Source organism: Bubalus kerabau, chromosome 4, assembly GCF_029407905.1.
Source record: "Bubalus kerabau isolate K-KA32 ecotype Philippines breed swamp buffalo chromosome 4, PCC_UOA_SB_1v2, whole genome shotgun sequence".
In the NCBI taxonomy this organism is placed as follows: Eukaryota; Metazoa; Chordata; class Mammalia; order Artiodactyla; family Bovidae; genus Bubalus; species Bubalus kerabau.
In genome coordinates, this window is record NC_073627.1 from 176325063 (window position 1) to 176344584 (window position 19522).

Here is a 19522-nt window from a genome sequence, read left to right on the forward strand (position 1 = left end):
GTATAGCACAGGGAACTATACCCAGCAGTTTGTAATAACCTATAAGGGAAAAGAGTCTGAAAATACGTGTATAAAACTGAATCACTGTGCTATAGACCTGGAACTAACACTACGCTGTAAATCAACCATACTTCAATGTTTTAAAGAAGATAATAAATTACTGCTCTCCAGACACATCCATTCTCCACTATATCACCATTACACACACTTTCCATGGAACTTATTACTATTAGAAATTTATTCCATGTGTTTTCTTCAACATGCATTTAATACTTGTCTCTCCAGGATGCCTGGAACCTTATATGTCTTATTCCTGTCATATTTTCAAGTACTTGAGCATATGTAAGAGCTCAATAAAAATCAGATTGCTGATAATGAACACACATACATATACATACACTCATACACATATCCATAATAAGGTGATGAAAGTCATGTTCAGTCTCACAAGGAAATTACAAAGAAAGTCAAGGTCCATTATTGGGACTTGATCATGGGACGGGACTCTCCTAGCTTTGAGACCAAGAACGTCTTCAAAACGTAGTGACAGGAGCGTTGCAGAGGACAGGTATCTTGGTAGCCCTTGAAGGACAGGAAGAGGCAGAGAGAGGGGCTGGGTGGCTGGTGTCTCAGGGCGGTGAAGCCCAATGCGCAAGGAGGCAGGCAGAAGAATGTCAGGCTGGGAATGTGGTTCAGACACAGTTAAGGGCACTGAATGTTTGGCAACAGGGTATATAGTCTTTTAGCATGCAGTAGGGAATCAGTGGAGTGGACCTGATCTGAGAGCTGGTCCTGAGTCCATTAAAAACGGGTCAAAGAAACAGTAGCATAACCTAGGCTCGTTCTTGAAATTCCCTGCTGATTGATTTTCCAATTGCATTTTCCCTCTCCTCTTCCCCTGCTCCCTCCATATAAACATTTCATTGAAGTCTTCAAGTCATATTACAATCAAACTTAAAGCAAAAGGGGGACTAAACGCATTTGGTCGGGAACCAAGACGATTCCCATAAAGGCAGATTATGCTGACATGATGAATATAAAATGAAACAGCAGATATTAAAGTAGGAGAATGGTGCACCATGCCTTCCGGCGGTAGACTGACTTCAGTGCCTGTCTCCCTCCCAGCCCAGCGAGCTTAGTTTTATATTGGAATCATAAAGAAACCCAGGGATTACCTCTTCACCTTTCACTGTTCTCCCCACATGGGCTACAACTCGTGAAATATTCAACAGGCTCAAATCCCCTCTACCACCCGCTAAAGCCAAGTGAGAGGATCAGCCTTCATCAGTGATTCTGGAAAGACCTCTATCCTGTCTCAGCAGCCACAGATGCCTTTCAGCCTCCTGGAAAAGAAATAAAAAAATCCCGAAGGCGTGTTGTGGTTTTAATTGGCTTGTTCTTCCTAATCTATGGCACTCATTGTATTTTTATTTAATTCCTGAAGGTCATTATGAAAATAAGCAGCTCTTCTGATCACCAGCCATCTTGGTAACATCTCCCAAGTGGCTAACTAACCGGTCCTCAGATTCCACAGCACCAGCTGACCCTCCGGCAGATTATTCACAGAAGGCCAGAGAGCGCTTCTGATGAGTTTGCAAATGGTCTCTGTCTCGCTGGGGAGCAGGGTGATGGGGGTGTTGAGGGGGCCAGACATTATGTGGGATGAACTCACTGCCTAGGCAGAGGGAACTGGGGAAGGTAGGGACACCGACTTCACGCAGCCCTGCAATTAGCTGTTCCAGCCTCCATGGGCGGTCACTTCTATGCAGTAAGTCCTGCTGACTGGGCTTGGGAAGCAGACCTCAAGTACACGCCCCTCACTGTCATCTCTACAATGTCAGTCTCTACATTGTCACCTCTACGGTGGCTGCCTTATTGCCAACCTTTATCATCTCTCCTGTGGACTGCTTCAGGTGGCTCTGGGCCAGTCAGGGTCTCATCCGAAAAGAGAAGAAACATAAGCTGATCGAGATGTGTTTAATAATGTGATCATTTACAAAGGCTTTGCAAGTGAACTGGGCCTCCCTGGTGGCTCAGTCAGTAAAGAATCCGCCTATGAATGCAGGAGACCTGGGGTTGATCCCTAGGTTGGGAAGATCTCCTGGAGAAGGGAAATGGCCACCCACTCCAGTATTCTTGCCTGGAGAACTCCATGGACAGAGGACCCTGGTGGACTACAGGCCAGGAGGTCACAGAGTCAGACACGACTTAGGGACTAACACAACACTAGCATTCTCAGAGAAACAGAAGCAACAGAACATAAACAAACATGTAGAAAGAGACTCATGATGAAGGGCTGGCTCACATGATGATGGAGGCTAAGAAGTCCCACAGTGCACCATATTCCAGCTGAAGACCCAGGAGAGCCAGTGGTATGGCTCCAGGCAAAACCCAAAGGCTTGAGAACTAGGAGAGTCAAAGGTGTAAGTGCCAGTCTGAGCTAAAGGCCTGAGAACCAAGACGAGTAACATCAGCGGGCAGGAGAAGATGGACGTCCTGGCTCAAGCAGAGCACAAACCAGGACTTCCACCACCTTTTGGTTCTATTCGGCCCCGATGGGACTAGATGAGGCCCACCTGCACTCACAAAGGCTTTCTCCTTACTTAGTCCAACTATTTAAATGCTAATCTCTCCTAGAAACACCCTCAGAGACAAGCCCAGAAGAAATGTTTTGCCAGCACTGGAAATCCCTGAGCCCAGTCAAGTTGACAAATTAATCATCACAGGTAGGTTGAAGGTCAACCAATGATGAAGCTCCCCAGAGTTGGCAAAGCAGAGTGTTGTTACCATTCTAGGCCAGAGGGGGCGAAAGGAGGGTGGGTTATAACAGCCTAAAAGAGCCAGAGCTGTAGAAAAGGGCTGCCGGGCAGCTGCTGTGCCATTCACGTAGCATAATCAAGGACAATAACCCAAGTGCTGGCAAGGCATGATCCAGCATGGAGGTCACGACTCAGCACTGAGGTCGCCTACCTTCTAAAGTTAATCTGCAAGTGCCTAAATATGGGCCAAGCTCACATAAACACTCAGGGTGCTCCATACAGGTGGGCTCCCCAAGGTACACAGCAGGGAGGAAAAGCATGGGGAGTGGATCATATGGAGACTTTGGGCAAATGGAGACTTCCTAGCAACCTCAACTGGTATCCTTGCCCCCAGGCTTCCTTCCTTCCAGCCATCCTGCAAATGGCTACCAAGATTACATGCCTAATTTGTAAATGTGCTCATGCCATTTCTTTGCCAAAAACCATCCAATGGCTCTTGATTCCCATCAGGAAGAAAACTAATTTCACCAGCCGGCCACCTGCATTTCTCCTCTGCCTTACCTTATTTCACACCTTTGTTTGCACTTATGTGTTAAATCTCATCAAATTCTTATGTGATCCTCCACATACACAATGTTGTTTCCTAATTCTACATCTTTGGGTAGCTTTTTCAGAGTTTGGGATAGCCTGTCCTACTGAACCCCATCCCTCACTCCAGAAGACTTCCTTGACCCCCATGGAACACCCTCTTTATGTTTCCATAAAGAGGAAATATTGCATGCTGCATAAGATCACAGACTGGAGACCAACTGCTTGATTTTGAATTCCAGTTGCCCCGTGTTCAAGTTGTACGTCTTTGGAGAAGCTTTATAGCTTCTTCAAGCTTCAACTATCAAATCTGAATAACATCAATTAGTACCTGCTTCATAGGGTTGTTGTGAGAATTCAATGAGATGATACAAATAAACAAGCTTTTAACATTAATCTTGATCGTCAGTAAGCATTCTGCAGTTCCATTTCTTACACATTACTTCATATATACTGCTCTAGCATCTTATTTTAACATGGCATTTATCTATGTTAAAATGTTTATACAGCTGACTTCTCTCACTGGACTTTGGTACAAGGACACACAACAGCTACATGAGTGTCCTTGTGACCAACACAGTAGCCAAATATAAAGAAGAAGGTTAAGTCTTTGGTGAGCTGAATTGAGCTGCCCCATATCTGAATTCAGATGGACATTCCCAGAAGACAGAGAGAAGAAATGGCAACTCAGGATGTCAATGCCGGCTTAATTTTCAGGTAACTACTCTATAGAAATTTATTCAACATCTGGCTCAAGTTTAAGCACCCTGAAGAATGCAAATGAAGAGAAAGATAGACCTTTTAACTTTCAAGGGGCTTGCATTCTCATGGAAAGGCAGAGGAAGTTTATATAGAAAATATACAATCTTAAGATTCTGTTCAGGCATAAGTATATGCATATACAGCTGGAAAGAAGTACACTGGAACATCAAGAATGGGGGGATCAGAGGTGATTTTAATCGTTATGATTCATTTTTCGCTACACTTTCTACATGGAATATATATTACCTCTGTAGCAGATGCAAATACATGCTCGCTTTAAAATTCATTTAGTCAACCAACCTTTTCTGAGATCTGGCATTGAGGAAGTCTATCCTCAGGAGCTCAGTCCAAGGAACAGAAAAAGCATGCTATGAGTAGCTATAAATCAAAGCAGGAAGCTTAGAGCAGAGGATACAACTTGTGGCAGAATCTAGAAAGTATTCAGAGAGGAGTCTTACAGGATGGACAAAATTTCAACTGGTGCCCAGGGATCAGGGGGAGTTTAGAATGGAGGAGTGGCACAGAGACAAGAAGGTGGGAACACTGCACACATGCGGGGGGAGGATGCCCGAAGAACATGCAGAATCTTTTCACTGCAGAGGAGACGGAGAGATTGACACAGCATTCTGCAGAGAGTAGAATGAAAAGGGGGTTACTATCAGACTGATTATATTCTTTGCATCCAAAGATGGAGAAGCTCTATACAGTCAGTAAAAACAAGACTGGGAGCTGACTGTGGCTCAGATCATGGACTCCTTATTGCCAAATTCATACTTAAATTGAAGAAAGTAGGGAAAACCACTAAACCATTCAGGTATGACCTAAATCAAATCCCTTATGATTATAGAGTGAAAGTAAGAAATAGATTTAAGGAACTAGCTCTGATAGAGTGCCTGATGAACTATGGACAGAGGTTCGTGACATTGTACAGGAGACAGGGATCAGGACCATCCCCAAGGAAAAGAAATACAAAAAGGCTAAATAATTGTCTGAGGAGGCTTACAAATAGCTGAGGAAAGAAGAGAAGAAAAGGAGAAAAAGAAAGATATTCCCATCTGAATGCAGAGTTCCAAAGAATAGCAAGGAGAGATAAGCACGCCTTCCTCAGTGATCAGTGCAAAGAAATAGAGGAAAACAACAAAATGGGAAAGACTAGAGATCTCTTCAAGGAAATTAGAGATACCAAGGGAACATGTCATGCAAAGATAGGCTCGATAAAGGACAGAAATGGTATGGACGTAGCAGAAGATATTAAGAAGAGGTGGCAAGAATACACTGGAGAACTGTACAAAAAAGAGCTTCAAGACACAGATAATCACAATGGTGTGATCACTGACCTAGAGCCAGACATCCTGGAATGTGAAGTAAAGTGGGCCTTAGAAAGCATCACTATGAACAAAGTTAGTGGAGGTGATGGAATTCCAGTGGAGCTATTTCAAATCCTGAATGATGATGCTGTGAAAGTGCTGCACTCAATATGCCAGCAAATTAGGAAAACTCAGCAGTGGCCACAGGACTGGAAAAGGTCACTTTTCATTCCAATCCCAAAGAAAGGAAATTCCAAAGAATGCTTAAACTACCGCACAATTGCACTCATCTCACACGCCAGTAAAGTAATGCTCAAAATTCTCCAAGCCAGGCTTCAGCAATACATGAACTGTGAATTTCCAGATGTTCAAGCTGGTTTTAGAAAAGGCAGAGGAACCAGAGATCAAATTGCCAACACCTGCTGGATCATCGAAAAAGCAAGAGAGTTCCAGAGAAACATTTATTTCTGCTTTATTGACTATGCCAAAGCCTTTGGCTGTGTGGATCACAATAACCTGTGGACAATTCTGAAAGAGATGAGAATACCAGACCACCTGACTTGCCTCTTGAGAAACCTGTATGCAGGTCAGGAAGCAACAGTTGGAACTGGATATGGAACAATAGACTGGTTCCAAATAGGAAAAGGAGTCCGTCAAGGCTGTATATTGCTACCCTGCTTATTTAATTTATATGCAGAGTACATCATGAGAAACGCTGGGCTGGAAGAAGCACAAGCTGGAATCAAGATTGCTGGGAGAAATATCAATAACCTCAGATATGCAGATGACACTACTCTTATGGCAGAAAGTGAAGAGGAACTAAAAAGCCTCTTGATGAAAGTGAAAGAGGAGAGTGAAAAAGTTGGCTTAAAGCTCAACATTCAGAAAACAAAGATCATGGCATCCGGTCCCATCACTTAATGGGAAATAGATGGGGAAATAGTGGAAACAGTGTCAGACTTTATTTTTTTGGGCTCCAAAATCACTGAAGATGGTGACTGCAGCCATGAAATTAAAAGACGCTTACTCCTTGGAAGTAAAGTTATAGCATATAGATAGCATATAGTTATAGCATGTAGATAGCATATTCAAAAGCAGAGCTATTACTTTGCCAACAAAGGTCAGTCTAGTCAAAGCTATGGTTTTTCCAGTAGTCATGTATGGATGTGAGAGTTGGACTGTGAAGAAAGCTGAGTGCCGAAGAATTGATGCTTTTGAACTGTGGTGTTGGAGAAGACTCTTGAGAGTCCCTTGGACTGCAAGGAGGTCCAACCAGTCCATTCTAAAGGAGATCAGTCCTGGGTGTTCATTGGAAGGACTGATGCTGAAGCTGAAACTCCAATTCTTTGGCCACCTCAGGCAAAGAGCTGACTCACTGGAGAAGACCCTGATGCTGGGAGGAATTGGGGGCAGGAGGAGAAGGGGACGACAGAGGATGAGATGGCTGGATGGCATCACCGACTCAATGGACATGAGTTTGGGTGAACTCCGGGAGTTGGTGATGGACAGGGAGGCCTGGCGTGCTGCGTTTCATGGGGTTGCAAAGAGTCGGACACGACTGAGTGAGTGAACTGAACTGAAGCTAAACCTATGGGCATCTCCCAGCAGAATAAAAAGTGTTGGATCCCACTTGGAACACCTTTATGCAATCAGACTAAGTTCTAGTTTAGAGCCTAATGAAGCTCTTCAAATGCTATAAATTAAAAGGGATGGATGAATGGATGGAAGAATGGATGGGTAAATAGATGGATGTGTGGTGGATACATGAGTGGGTGGTTGGATGGATGGATATATTCCAATATTTTTTACTTCATCAATAATCACACAGCTTGGGTAGTGAAAGGAACACTGAATTTGGAGTTGAAAGCCTAGGTTTGAGGGGTAACTGCACCAACTGGCCAGTTTATCTCAGGACAAATCACAAAGCTTCCATGATTTTCTTTATTTGCAGTGTGTGTGTGTGGGGGGGGGGGTAGTCATGATCTGTTCTAGTTGTATCATATCTAATGTAGAATTGAGAGGAAAGAAGGTCATACCTAGCAATGTGCTTAGAAATCTGTGAAGTCCCATGGCTAATCTTGAAAGCAAATGCAATCATGATTCCCCTCATTCAACAATGTACCTTACCATAATTATTTATTGACTGTCTAAAACGTGCCAGGCACAGTGTGAGGCTTTGTGGATAGACTGGATGAAACGATGCATGTGCTGCCTCCACAGACCTTCCCTTCTAGTCTGGATTTTCCTCAGTTGCCACTAAGCAGCAACAGCAGCACCATTTCCTCTTGCTTCCATCCATTCATTCATCCACGTATCCATTCACAGCAGAGGACTGTGTCTGTCTCAGTAACTGCCATGCTCAGGGTTTAGCTTGCAGCAGGGGTTCCATAAATACTTGTTGCATAAATGCACCACTCAATGCACATAAGTTTCCTGCCCTCGAGTCATCAAGGAGAGCAGGAAAGGGAAAATCAGGAGAAAGTACCACCTGATGCCAGAAGCGAGTATGCACAGGATGCCACGGGGACGTGCATGAGAGGTGGGTTAACGCTCCGCATTCATCAAAGGTTTGGATGGGGCCAGCGGGCTGAGTGTCTAAGCTGGGCACTTTGTCGGTCGATGAGCTCCTGATGTCAGGTGAGGTTAAACGCCTGCAGGATGGCATCGTTCCTGTGCTAGGGCTAGGTTTGAGAGGCCCCTCGGCAGGGATAGAAGGTAGAGAGACCGCAGGGGCTGTGACCCAGCCTGGTCCTGCAGCAGCAGCGCAGAAGCGAGTCTCCGGGGAACCCCGGTGCTCCTCCCTTGCAGCCCGCGTCTGTCAGCGCTCATCTCTGACTCTGCCTCCAATCTGCCCACCCCACCTCCTTTGGGAACTGCGCCTTTTACTCAAAACTGTTTTCCCCAGCCACTCGGTGGAGGTAAATAACATAGTTATACCCGGTTAAATAAGGGAGGGGAACAGAAGAATTAAGAGATATTGGCAAGGGAAAAAAGCATATCGTTTCAGATTAGATTTGAAAATAGACAGAGGCTTGATGGAGCTGATTCTCATTACCCTTGGTTATTCTCTCCTGGACCATTTTCCTCCCTCCTTGCTGCATCTTTTCGCCTGTTGTCATTTAGCTTTCGTTATGCACCCTCAGTTTCTTTGTGGTTGCTATTTCTTTTGTTTCTTAAGACAAAAAAAAAAAAAATTCACACAGTCAGTGCATGTTTCTCCCTGCTCTCCTCCCCCATCTCACAACGCTGCACATGGATCCTGAGGACAGGGACGCTCACCAAGGCCCACGTGCGAGGCGCTAAGCGAGGGGCTTTGGTCCACTGCCTTGGCAGCCCCCATGGGAAACCCACACAGATACAGTAGGTAGCATAATGCCCCCACTTTTTTAGATGAGATATTTGAGGCCCAAAAAGGTTCCACAGATCTTCCATTTAGGTAAGTGGTGGAGTGTGAATTCAAGCTCTGGTTTTCTGATTCCAAACCCAGTGTTCTCTGGAGTAGGGCTGAGAAAAGGAATTTGCACATTTAGTAGAAAGACTGAGAGATCAAGTCCCCATGGGGGTGGAGTGTTTAGGTAGAGACAGAAGTACCAGGGCAGGCATCCTCCTGGGTAAGATGCTCCATCTGCACATCCCATCATATATAATTATTTACAAGGGTTAAGTGGTGCACCCTCTGTTTTTAAGATGGAAAGTGAGGAACAGGGAGCATTTTCTGTCTTACAGTGAGTGAATGTAAGACCACCTTGCTCCTTCCTATAGTTTACTGGGTGACCTTCCACAAGTTAAGTTTATCTGGTATCTATGCTTCCCTGGCCTTATATGGAAAATGGGAATCACGGGACTTCCCTGGTTGTCCAGTGGTAAAGACTCTGCGCAGGGGGCACAGCTTTGATCCCTGGCTGGGGAACTTAGATCTGCATGCAACATGATGCAGACAAAAAAAAAAGAAAATAGGAATCCTAAGTGCAATCTCTTGTGATCATTGTGAGAATTAAGGGAGACAAAGTCCTGGGAAAAGCCAGCACAGCACTTAGCATACGTACATTTCCTGTCACTTGTCTGCCTTCTCTTCACTCTTCTATCCCGCCACTGGCAAGACAAGAGGAATCGGGTTGCTTTGAGAGCAATGGAGGATGACGCAGTATCAAATATAGGAAAAAGAAGGCAGAGGTCACAGAGACAAAACTTCTTGTTTCACTTGAAAAGTTTTCAAGACCCTTCTGTCTGGTTCCTACTGGCTATGAGTTGGAGTCATAGAAAAATCACAACAGGAAAAGAGTCCAAAGGGACGGTAATCAATGATCTAGTCTACCATTGTACTGATTTGGATCATGAAGACCAGAGAAACATAGCAATTTGCCTGAAGACACATAGTTTCACAATCCTGTGCTATTCATGGATTACGGTGGGGACTGGGGGGGTGGACAGAGACAAAGATTCACAGCAGGGCGGGGTGGTGGTGGGGAGACAGAGATTTACAGAGGTGAGACGTGGAACCTTCCTGACTTCCTGCACAAGGGGAGAGAGTACAGAAACCCCTCCTACCTCCAGGGCTCCCTTAGCCCCTCTGGAAGATGTTACCAGGATGGTTCCTTATCTGTTGCTGGGTTTGACTTGTCAACCCCCAGCACATTCACTTCAACCCACAGGTGCCTCCACCCCACCATGAGTACCACTGCTGGATTCCAACCAGACAGGTCACAAAATGTGATGAGGGAGAGCATCGCACTGTGCAGTGCTGTGGGTTAGGGGGGAAAATGATACCTTAAAACCCGGCAACCAAACAGATGAATAGACCAGACCTACCTGCCAGGGATGCCACCCGTGATTTGTGGCAAGATGGGAGAGGTTGGACAGCAAGGAATGTCTTCACGTGATGGATTCATTCCAGGGCCAGACACTGAACTAAACCCATTGCCTCTGTGCTCCAAGCCACAGTCCAACATCCCAGTCTTTGTTCATGCTGCCTCCTGACTGAGCTGCCCTCATACAAGGGTCCCTGACCTCTGAGATCTGGTGCCTGATAATCTGACGTACAGCTGATGTAATAATAGTAGAAATAAAGAGCACAATAAATATAATGTACTTGAATCATCCCGAAACCATCCCCCTGACCCTGGTGCATGGAAAAACTCTCGCCAAGAAAACCAGTGCCTGGTGCCAAAAAGCTTGGGGACCGCTGTGCTAATCTCTTCTTCCACACGCAGACATTATCCACCTTACAAAAGCCAGCCAAATTGATCCCTCTAAAGAGCCCTGATCCAAATGCCCTCCCCTCCTCTGAGCTCTGAACCCCTCCGCCAGGTTTCCACCCCTCCCATGATTCTCTAAGCTCACCTGTCCATACTTCTTGTTTCTTTTGCTAGGTTATGAGATTCTTCTGAACCAGGAACGACTATTATCTCCTCTGACTTCCTCTTGGTAGCTTAGCACTTTTTGCAATAGCACCTGCTTCATAAGTATGCACTGACATAAGATTAAAACAGAGGCCCCAAGAGAATGAGACTCCCTGGTCCAATTCACAGATGGAGGTGCTGAGACACAGCGGGTGCCCAAAGTGCTTGGAGACATGGGGACCCAGAAGGAGAAGGAACCAGGGAATAGTCTCCTATCCTAAGAGCAAGGGGTTCACCTGCACCCCCAACTCTCACCCCCACCGCACTCCACAGGCCCCACGGCATCTACCGGAACAGCAACCACTTGGATCCTATGGCATCTGACGGTCAGACCACGACATGTGAACATCTTGTGTTTCACCTGTGCCTTCAGTTGCATCACTGCCTCCCTGTCCCCCTGCCTTCATAAGTATAACTCCGTGCTCTTGTTCACACCATTTCTCTCCCTCAGCTGTTCTTCTCACTGCTTTGTGTGAGCCTAATCTTTAGAACTCAGCTGCAACTAAACCAATCTGTCAATGGTCCTCCTCCTAACCTCTTCACCAGTGTAAGGTGACAATGCAGATCTTCCCTCCACCCATCAAGAGATGAGTCTATTTCTCCTCCCCTTGAATCAGAGTTGGCTGCACGATTTTCTTTGGCCAAACGGGCGATGCCAAAAATGACACAGGCAGGAACTTGAAAAGTGTCTGTGAACCAGGGTCTTGCTTTCTTTTGCTGCTCCTGAAAACCCTGAAACTCCCATGGGAAGAAGCCCAGGCTAGTCTGCTGCTAACTACCAGACCTGCGAGAGAATCCACCCTGGTTCACCCAGCTGCCAGCAAACCTGCCAGCTGACCAGGTGAACGTGAGACAACCTGGAGGAGGCCTGCCAAGAGCAGCAGCAGGACTGCCTGCCTAAGCTCAGCCTAAGCCACCAGTTCACGTAATTACGAACTACAAACTGCTTTATGTGTTAAGTGTGGGTGTGTTTGTTATGCAGCAGTAGCTGACTAGAAGAACAATTCAGACGTCTCGTCCTTCGTGAAGCCACCCACCCTCCCTCTGGAGCTGAGTTGGGGGCCCCTCTCACTGCTTCCTTTCATTGCTGTGCTATCACATTGCATTGTAATTATCAATTGAGTTATTTCACACATTGCTTACCTTCTGCTACCCAAGTCTCTGGGCTTCTTTACAAAAGCCTAGCCTCCCCTTGCTGCCTGCTGTCTCAAGCTCTTGCTCAGAATAGGTGCTCAAAACATATGTAAGACAGAACAAATGGATACAGAACACTTCTCAGAGCTTGCGATCCTACCATATCCCCCCAGCCCCTCCTCCTCCTAATCAAAATCTCCATGGCCCTGATTTGAGAGAGTAAGTGGGTATTGATTGGCTCTGACTGCATAGCTTCGGGAGCATACTCCGCCTCTATATTCCTTAAATAAGCCCCGTGCCTGTTCGGTGTGTTCGCAGCAGCCTTGATTGCAATTCAGCCTTTACCCCATTACTCTTATTTATAACGCGGCAGAGCACAGAGCCCCAGGCCGTCAGCAGAATGATTACAGGACCCTTTTGACTTGCAATTCCACACCATTCAGAACAATTTAAACCTGCCACAGATGGTGCCCTGTGGCAGGAAGAGGACCGTGAGAGGAGGCCAGGCTGGGGCTAAGGAGGAGAATAGGACGCTCTTGATTTTCTGACTGCATCAGTGGAGAAAAAGGCTCAGGATGTCCTATGTTCTTCTGGACCAGGGTAGGGAGCTCCCAAATCATGATAAATCATGGACTTCTCCCACAGGGTCAGGCCCAGGGGTCCCTCTGACTGCTGCTGGACTCCTTTTTATTTGACTTAAATTCCAGCCTCCTCGGTAAGAGGACAGAATGTGGCCCCCAAATCACCAGACCACCAGTCAGAAAAGAAGAATTCCACTCCGGTCTTGGCTCTGTGACCCTAGGTGAGACCTCAGCCTTCTCATCTGTCAAATGGGAGGACTGATCCTTCCACCCTAACTCCTTCACTAGAAGATTGGAAGAAGGGGGAAATTCATGGAGAGATATTTTGAATAAAACGTTGTCTGTGCCAAGTTCACATTGTGATTAATATTATTAAACCTGATGGAAGATGCCTGCAAAACTGAAACAAAGGGGCTCTAGGAGAAAGACTACAATTACTTCCCACGTGTTAACACGCCAGCTCCCTAATACAGCACAGGATGAGGGCTAGGTCTTTGAAACTAACCACCTGGGTTCCCACCTCTGCCACTCTATGAGTTGAGCAACCTTGCAGAAGTCACCTAACTTCTCAAGGTCTCATTTTCCTCATATAAACTGGGGGGAAAATGTCATAATAATCACTAGAGTGTGGCTGGCAGGAAGGCACAGACTACACTCTTTCATCACTGTGTCCCAGCGCCTAGAACAGTGCCTGCTGTAATGCAGCCACTTACTCTAATAAAATAATGGAATGATGGACATTTATTAAGTGCTTATGATGTGCAAAGCTCTGTTTCCAGCCGTTTGCACATTTTATCACATTACATCCTCCCAACATCTCTATGGCTTGCAAATAACAATAAATCCACATATGGAGGGTTGAGATAATGCGTCTGCACAAGGCCTGACACCAGCCTTACTCGGCGAGGGCTGTAACAAAGCATGCTGCTCCTGCCACCGCCTCTTCTGCGCTACACAAATATGCTGCCCTTCTGCCAATTCACGTGGAGGTTTGGGGTTACTTGCCCTGAAGCTCCGGGGGCCTGTCTTTGACTGTAAATTTCTGGAGAATAAGAATCACAGTCTGTCCAATCACCCCTTCTGGGTACTGTGGTTTCAACCTAGAATAGCATCTGGAGGTGGGACTACGAACCAAAATCTCTGAAGTATCACACCTCCCCACCCGCTTACCCTACTGCTGGCCCCACTTCCGGAACCACAGAAACTCAACTCAGACAGAGCCAGCTCAGCCTTCGCCACAGCAGACCCTATGCTGGTGCTTTCAGACACCACTTTCCTGAGTCCCTACTTCTCCTGTAGAGTCAAGAAAACAAACTCAGAGAGGACAGGGAATTGTCCCAAGCTTTCGAACTGTGGTGCTGGAGTAGACTCTTGAGAGTCCCTTGGACAGAAAGGAGATCAAACTAGTCAATTCTCAAGGAAATCAACCCTGACTACTCATCGAAAGGACTGATGCTAAAGCTGAAGTTCCAATACTTTGGCCACCTGATACAAAGAGCCAACTCACTGGAAAAGACCTTGATGCTGGGAAAGATTGAGGGCAGGAGGAGAAGGGGGCAACAGAGGATGAGATGGTTGGGTGGCATCACTGACTCAATGGATATGAGTTTAAACAAACTCCAAGAGATGTGAAAGACAGGAAAACCCTGCGTGCTATAGTTCATGGGGTCTCAAAGAGTTAGACATGACTTAGTGGTCAAAAACAAAAATAGTAAACCAGGAATTGGGCCAGCAAGAATCCAGCCTCTGGACATCAAGGACAGACTCTTGTGCTCCACATGCCAGATTCTGAGCAGCTTCTGGCTTCACCAATGACCTGCTTCCCTTTCTGAACCTCACTTTTCTCACCTATAAAATGGGAGTGGCCACACCATCCTAAGAGGCTGTTCAGAGGATTTACTAGAGAATGCTGTTAGTAGAAGTGGTGCCTGGACCATACTCTCTATCTTATTGTGAACTGTCTTGCTATCAAACATAAAGAACCATGTCTCCCACTCCATGGTTTTTATGGGGTCTTCTCATGCACACGAGCCAGTTCTATCACACAATAATTATAAATGGAAAGTGGGAGCAGTGTTGTCCACCCCCCTGGTGCCCCATGCACTCATCCTATGCACCTCCATGACTTTTTATCTTTTCTGAATTTTGCTCTTTAATGACCACTTGGTGGTTTAACTCCAACCACCGTCATCACCACCCAGGTTCCTGTCCACAGAGTGATACATTAGGGATACACTAGAAAAAGCCATGTTACCAGAATGTCCTTGTGATGAGCAGGTGTGCCCATCATGAGGCCAACCAGGACTCATGACGTGGGAAGTGGGGACAAGGTTCGATAACTATCTGTAGAGAATATAATGGGAATCAGCCCAGGGGAGTCTTCGGAATGCAGGAAGTCAAGTTTGCACAACCTCAAAGGACCTGAAGAGATGCCCAGTCGGGTGACATGTCATCTCAGCGTGTCATGAGGCACGGATACCTCCTCATGAACGTCTGCCCTGCTGTACTTCCTGGAAGGCACCCACATCTCCCTGCATACACACGCATGTGTTCTCACGCAGTCGTTTTCCCATGCATGTACATGAATAGACAGACTGAAGCATTCATGTATGAATACAGACCCCAACACAGAATATACCAGGCTGTGTGTAGAATCATATGTACACCCTGCAGAACTGCTCCCTTCCTTACACTAGCATCGTGAGTAGCCATGCACACAGGCACATCCATGCATCCTGTGACACATGTAAACGGGCATCTCCAAGAACATACGCACACACACATGTGCACCCTCTGACAACATGGCAAACACAGGCATGTGCAAGGCCTCACACATGCACACTCTCACTGTGTGTTCACCCCATGTGCACACTGCCGTGTATGCTCCATCCTACACATCCAAACTCACACATGTATGTGCACTGGTATCTTACTCGTAGGTGCAGATGGCCGCATTCATGGGCAGAAATTCACATGTGTGCTCGAGCGTGGTGCACATACCCAGGATAGAGTTACTTCCAGCCTGAGGACACACCCCAGCCCTCACTCGTGTCTTCATATAGCTGACATATCTGGGGAAGGCCCTCTCAGCCCCAAGAATATCCCTGGATCTGTCCTCCAAGAGGCCTGGTTTTCACTCAACGAGAAAGACCGAATCATCGCCTGCCCTAGGGTCTCTGAAAGCTATCTTCTCTTTTCTAGCATGACTGACAGGCCCTCGTGGAGCAAAGGAGAGCTGAACAGACTCTGTCCCTCAGCTGTCCATCCACTTAATCCTTTCTGATTTTGTTCCAGGGGAAAAAAAATTCCTATTTCAGCCCACAGTCTGATGCCCTTGAAAGAGAAAGACTCACATGAGGCAGACAGAGGCCACTGATGCCAGACCCCGGGCGGCCCTGATGACATTCCCGTGGGGCTCTGACTCCGTGGACTCTGCAGGCAGCTTGGTTGGCAAGCCAAAGCCAGTGCCCTGCATGCAGGGCCTGGAGAGTCCAGAGCAGAAATAATGTGCTCTGATCCCCCTTACGCTATTCTGATAGCTGCACGATGCTCGGCACCATCACACACTGAACTCATCTGAGCCTCAGAATATTCTCCATGGAGCTATCCGCAAGTCCATTCTACAGAGGCAAGATTGGGCTTCCCAAAGGTGAAGCACTTACCAAGGTGCCATGGCAGCCAATAGGGAGCAGGCATGGTGATGTGAATTCGGGTCTTCCGGCCCCAAAGCACTTTCTAGACTCAGGGGAACTGGAAGCAAGAGGGCCAGCTCTAGGTTATTGCCTGAAACCTTGCTGACTTCCGGTGCCCTTTCAGGAGACCCTTTCCAGAGAAGAGCACCCAGGGAATCAGACAAAAAGGCAAGTAAGGATAACACATTTGGGGGGAAGGAGGAAAGGGGTAAGGAAGGAGAATAGGATAGTTTGGGAAGAGAAGGAGGAAGCGAAGTTGGGGATGAAGGGAAAGAGCTGAAGAGGCGGTCGAGTCCATCTTCCTTCTCATAATGTCTGCTGAGCACCTTCCCACTCTTGAGTCCTGTGAGAGCTGTGGTGGGATTCTCCTCCAGGGAACTCCCAGAGGAGCATGGGGGCAAGGTCTCTTTCATGTTAAAGTGGGTTCAGCTGTTTCAAAAATATTTGCACAATTACTTTCCAAATCAGCAAGGAAGGAGAAATGCAAAATGACCTTAACACACCTCCCTTGTTCTGGGCCATAAATCTGCTCACAACAACAAGCATTAATTGCCCATCAACACTTTCACACATAAGCTCACAATCCATTATAAATTCATAGATATATGTGTATGTCTATACATATGGATGCATATATATTATACACACACACACACACACACGCACACGCATCTGGCTCAGACAAATGACACTAAGCAGAGATCACATAGGATTTCAACCAGAGGCACCATTCAGACCACACGACCAAGTGCCTGGTCCTCGCTCTAAAACGTTCATTCCTCTCACTGCCCCTCTTACTGTAGCTGCATCTACGACCTGAGATGGCTGGCTGATCTTGACAGTACTGGCTGTTTAGCAGAGAACACAGCTGGACAGCCCCTGGGAGATAATCCAGAGATCGCAACACTTCACTGAGGTCAGAAGAGGTGAAGAGTCTTGGCCAAGGTCACTGTACAATAAACGTCTGGACCGGGATGAGGGCCTGCCCTTCTGACCTCCAAATCAATGCTCTTTTCTGAATGTGCCCTGTGACAGGCAATGCATTTTCAAGATGAGAAAAACCTCACCTTGAGGTCACTGACCCAAAAGGAGGAACAGATATGAGAGAGCTCCTCTCCTAGACAAGGGTGAAAGGGCTAGAGAGGAAGTGATCCTTCCATCTCTGGAGCAACAGGTTTAAAACAAAAACAAAAACAGATGAGCCAACTGAGGCCCAAGGAGAGGAAAGGATATGCCTGAGATAAAATGGAGATAAAATGGCATCCAGTCCCATCTCTTCATGGCAAATAGATGGGGGAAAAAATGGAAACAGTAACAGAATTTATTTTCTTGGGCTCCAAAATCACTGCAGACAGTGACTGCAGCCATGAAATTAAAAGATGCTTGCTCCTTGGAAGAAAAGCTATGACAATCCTAGACAGCATATTAAAAAGCAGAGATGTCACTTTGCTGACAAAGGTCCGTCTAGTCAAAGCTATGGTTTTTCCAGTAGTCATGTACGGACGTGAGAGTTGGACCATAAAGAAGGCTGAGTGCCAAAGAATTGATGCTTTTGAACTGTGGTGTTGGAACAGACTCTTGAGAGTCCCTTGGACAGCAAGGAGATCAGAACAGCCAATCATAAAGGAAATCAACCCTGAATATTCATTGGAAGGACTGATGCTGAAGCTGAAGCTCCTATACTTTGGCCACCTGATGCAAAGAGCTGACTCATTGGGAAAGATCCTAATCCTGGGAAAGATTGAAGGCAGAAGGTGACAGAGGATGAGATGGTGGGATGACATCACTGAACATGGCTCAATGAACATGACTCTGAGCAAACTCCGGGAGATAGTGAAGGACAGGGAAGCCTGGAGTGCTGCAGTCCATGGGGTTGCAAAGAATCGTACATGACTGAGCGACTGAACAACAACAAAAATGGAGCAGGTTTCTCCAGCAAAATCTGGGCTCCTTTCCCAAAGAATCTACTCTGAGCAGCACTGGAAGCCATTGAGTATTGAGGCTAAAAAGCAAAGAGGTGGAGACAGGCACACCAGTAGCTTGGCTCCAGACGTGTCACTTACCAGTCCGAGATCTCTGACCAGAGCCAGCTCAGGGTGTATGGCTTAAGGTCACACTGGGCTTAGTTAAGCTTAGTTAAGGCTCTGCTCTCACCAGGTTGAAAGTGTTAATAATTTGTGAACAAGGTGCCTCACATTCTCACTTCAGAGGGTCATAGCTTTGACACTTCCCCTTTATCGGCCTTAGTGTCCTCAATGCTGAATGAGTTAGTCGTGATGGAGCTAATTTGGCAGTGTATGGACTCGACACGGTCTGTGCCTTGCCTGCATCCTCCTTGGCACACGTCTTCCCAGTACAGGCTGATAGATCTTTCTCCTAAAGATACCCGTACTCCACCCGGGTCCTTCCTAACCCTTGTGCAGAGGCCAGAAGTGCCAGGCAGTTCTACTATCCTCCACCTGCTTCCCCCATCATCTATGTCATAGCCCTTAGCCAGCGACAGATGGGAGGTGGGGAATACATGCCCCAGCTTGGGATGATCTTTGGTGTATTCTAGACTACTGGGCTTCCCTTGTAGCTCAGTTGGTAAAGAATCTGCCTGCAATCCAGGAGACCTGGGTTCAATTCCTAGGTCAGGAAGTTCCCCTGGAGAAGGAAATGGTGGCCCACTCCAGTGTTCTTGCCTGGAGAATCCCTTGGACAGGAACCTGGCAGGCTATACAGTCCATGGGGTCGCAAGAGTCGAACACGACTGAGCGACTAAAGCACCACCAGACTATCCCCTAGAGTTCTTCAGTGGGCTGGAGTCCCTGATTGCCCACAGGAGCCCCTGCTCAGCTATACACCTTTCACTGGGTCCTTGCCTGCATCTGCCTCATTTGCCCTCTTGGGGCTTATTGGGACCACTTCCCAAATATATTACTTGCCCTCATCCCCTTGTCCCAGGGTCTGCTTCTAGAGGAGCCTAATTTAAGACAGAGCTGCCATGAGCCTCATAAAGATACTGCACGTAAAGTACTTAATGAAGCATCAGGCATAGATTCAAACCCTCAATAAATGGTAGGCTTACCACTACCTCCCCCCAAAGCTACTTTATGAGAAGATATGAGGAAGATGACAGAACATTATAACTGATCTCTAAATGTATCCTTCTAATGAAATCACCTCTGCAGACCCTGCTTGTGACCAGTCAGGAATGATGTTCATGACCCCACGTCCCACCAGAGGCAGACGCCAGTCATTCTGGCTCCTAGGACCCAACACCAAGGGAAAGCTCAAGGAATCACCAGGCTCCCTTCC

General features: G+C 46.7%; 1 protein-coding gene across 1 annotated transcript in view; it reads right to left on the reverse strand.

Moving 5' to 3' along the window:
• ASTN2 (astrotactin 2) overlaps positions 1–19522 on the reverse strand; it is a 1029079-nt gene that overhangs the window by 887849 nt on the left and 121708 nt on the right. The window lies entirely within an intron of this gene.